Here is a 3201-nt window from a genome sequence, read left to right as displayed (position 1 = left end):
AATACTCAAACTATTACCCAAGGATCCAACTAAAACAATGGGCCTTCCATACATATTACATATTGCATTAAAATTGCGATATGATCTAACTTGTAATATAAATGTTAATGATGGCTTAACTAATGGTGCAACAGGTATAGTGGAATTAGTTGAAACTATCAATAACACCCCTAATGTAATATGGATTAGTTTTGGAAATTAGAACGTTGGAAAATCAACAAGGCAGCAAAATAGACACATATATCACAGAACCATTTTGCCACATTGGACACCTATTCATGCTATATCACGACATTTCCAATTTACACAGAAATGTATCACTATTATACGCAAGCAATTTCCCCTATGACAATCATCTGCTCATACTATACATAGGACACAAGGGGAAACCATAGAACCACTTTATATCCACTTTAACAATAGCAAAATACATCACTTGCATTATGTAGCTTTAAGCAGAACAAAATCATTATCCAACATATATATTAAAAACTTTAATGAGGACAAAATAGTTGTACATCCAAAAGTACATGAAGAAATTAGCCGATTAAGAGCGAATATGCAATTGCAAATATCAGTCCCACAAATAGGTCAATACAACCAACATTGTAATATTATTGTACATAACATACGCTCACTACAACGAAATTACAGTGCAATAATATCAGACAATAATATCATGAATGCTGATATCATATGCCTCACAGAAATAAACACAACTAAGAAAGCAGATGCCACAAATTTTCTAATTGAACAATACCATCTATTAATATTTGATAAGTTCCACAATCAGCAGACAAAGCATGGAATAGCAATTTATTATAAAAGAGACATTTCTTATTGCGAATATATGAAACGCACCACGATATTGACATTTTACATTTCACACAACAACTTAGTAGTTGCAACTACTTATTTATAATACTATACAAGCCACCACATGTACATATACAAACACTATTAGGAGTATTAACAACCATATTGAACTTCTACCCTGGTTATAAATATATTATCATGGGCGACTTCAATGTAGATTTAACAAAAGAGGCGCAACACACAACACTACTATTACAATATATGCACAACCAATTTAACTGACCAAAAAATACAAAACTACACAACAGACTACAATTCAATACTAGATCATATATATACTAATGAAGATTTACAGCACTATGGTACATTAGAGTCGTATTACTATGATCACAAAGCCTTATGGGTAGCTGTTTAATATACAATATGTATAATTACTATGCTTTTCTGATGTCAGATACATGGGATATTTGGCAAATTTATGTACAAAATGTATGCTCACTGTAGGAGAGTAGGATCTGCACTTATGTTGCCCCCACTTTTTTTTCTGATGTTTACACTGGTTTCTGGGTATAGTCTGGCTGGGTCTCTGGCTGGGTCTCTCTAAACAACTTGAAGTGCATATTAGATGCACTAGTGATTGGATACTGTGGTACCTTAAGAGCCCCTCGTATATGGTAACTTAGGTACCAAGGGCATAGGTACTTCACAGGCCTACCAGGGGCTGAAGCATGTTTTATGCCACCCCTGGGAAGCAGACTAAATCTAACACCATAGGCCTGCTACTGCAGCCTGAGTGAGGTAGTGTTAGCACTCCTCACTGAGGTTTGGGTTCCCTATATCTCTACCTGCACACACATATAAACCTATCAGTCACCCCTAAGGCAGGCCTTATCAATCCTGAGGGCAGGGTGCTTGGTTTCCATGTGAGGGGGTGCCTCTGCCTGGGCAGGGCCCCTCTGCAGCTCTCAGAGTCCATTCTCTGTGGCTGTTTGTGGATGCGGTTAAACCATATACTCTTAAGTGAATTATACCCTAGTGGTAAATGCTAACTTTGGGATGGCTGCGTCAAAACATGTTGTGTTTGGTGTCAAACGCTTTGGAATCATAGCTCCACACCAGTAACTGGTGTGGGAGTATGATCCCACCCTTCTAGAGGGATAGACATGTACCCACTGTGGAAACACGGTAGAATCCTGAAGAGCCCTGGCATCACAAAATGGATGCCACCAGCACGGACACTGGGCTGCCCTCCTGCTGCTGACCGAAACTCGCAGTGGAGGAGGCCCAACAATAGGCATCCTGTCACAGGGAGGTGTAACCACCTTCCAGACAGGATTTAGTGTATTGGAGCTGGGTGGGTGCACTCCTAGAGTGCTTTGAAGTCCTGCACTGGGGGAGCAGTAGCCTCCTCTGTGCATATGCCAGCTCAAACCGGTTCAGGGGCTACCAGCCCCTGCTCTGGCGCGAAACTGGACAAAGGGAAGTGGGTGTAGCCACCCACTCCCCTGACCCTCCCATAGATGGGGTCATAGAGCTAGTTCCTCCCTTCCTTCTAGTATAAGTTAGGGAACCCTTGCCATTGCAAACTAGATATCCCTGGACGATGCTCTGAAGAAGAATCCTGGGCCTTCGACGTTCCACTACCTCTGGAAGACTGAAGAATCTCCTTTGGAGTCAAGCAGTGACTCCCCTGCTTGGCAGGCACCAAAACATTGCATCAACGGTCGCAAACTTTCCCGCTCCTGCCGGAGTCCGAAGTCCCTGCAGCCCCGGAAGTGGATTTCCTGACTTCTCAAAGGCCATCGTGAGTCCCCAGCGAAGCTGAGGCGAGTGGACCCACACGAGTGACGAGGAACAGCAATACCCGGGTACCGTGCACTATTGTCGAGTGCAACCCCTTCACGACATTCTACTAACTTGTGCTTTGGACCACGTATGGTCCAAGCCTCCAGCAGGATTTCCTCCGAAGATCAGAGGCCTACCTCATCCCAGGTGACCGTGGGCTCCTGGTGAGTGAATCCTCCCAAGGCTTCTTCGCGATCCCTTGCCGGTTGGCTTGTGGGTCCCCAGAAGACTTTTAAACAGAACCAGAGGGCTCCCCTGTTTGCTCCAGGCCTGCCCTGACTTACCCTTGCTGGGTGAGTCCCTCAGACCTTGCTGGTCTGCACCGCTGACTTTCTTCACTTTCCATAAGACTTGCTGTTGCCAAGGCTTGTTGGCTCCAATCCGGTTGCCGACACCTCAGTAAGCTGCAGACTTCGTGGGACACACCGAATCCAGCTCCTGGTCGTAGTTGACGCCTCCTGGACCTCGTGGCTGAAGAGTCAAGACACCCGTGATCACCTGAAATCACCCGACGACTGTGGGCATCCAGCTTCCTTGCCC

Source organism: Triturus cristatus, chromosome 1_1, assembly GCF_964204655.1.
Source record: "Triturus cristatus chromosome 1_1, aTriCri1.1, whole genome shotgun sequence".
NCBI classification, from domain to species: domain Eukaryota; kingdom Metazoa; phylum Chordata; class Amphibia; order Caudata; family Salamandridae; genus Triturus; species Triturus cristatus.
This window is presented reverse-complemented; position numbering follows the sequence as displayed.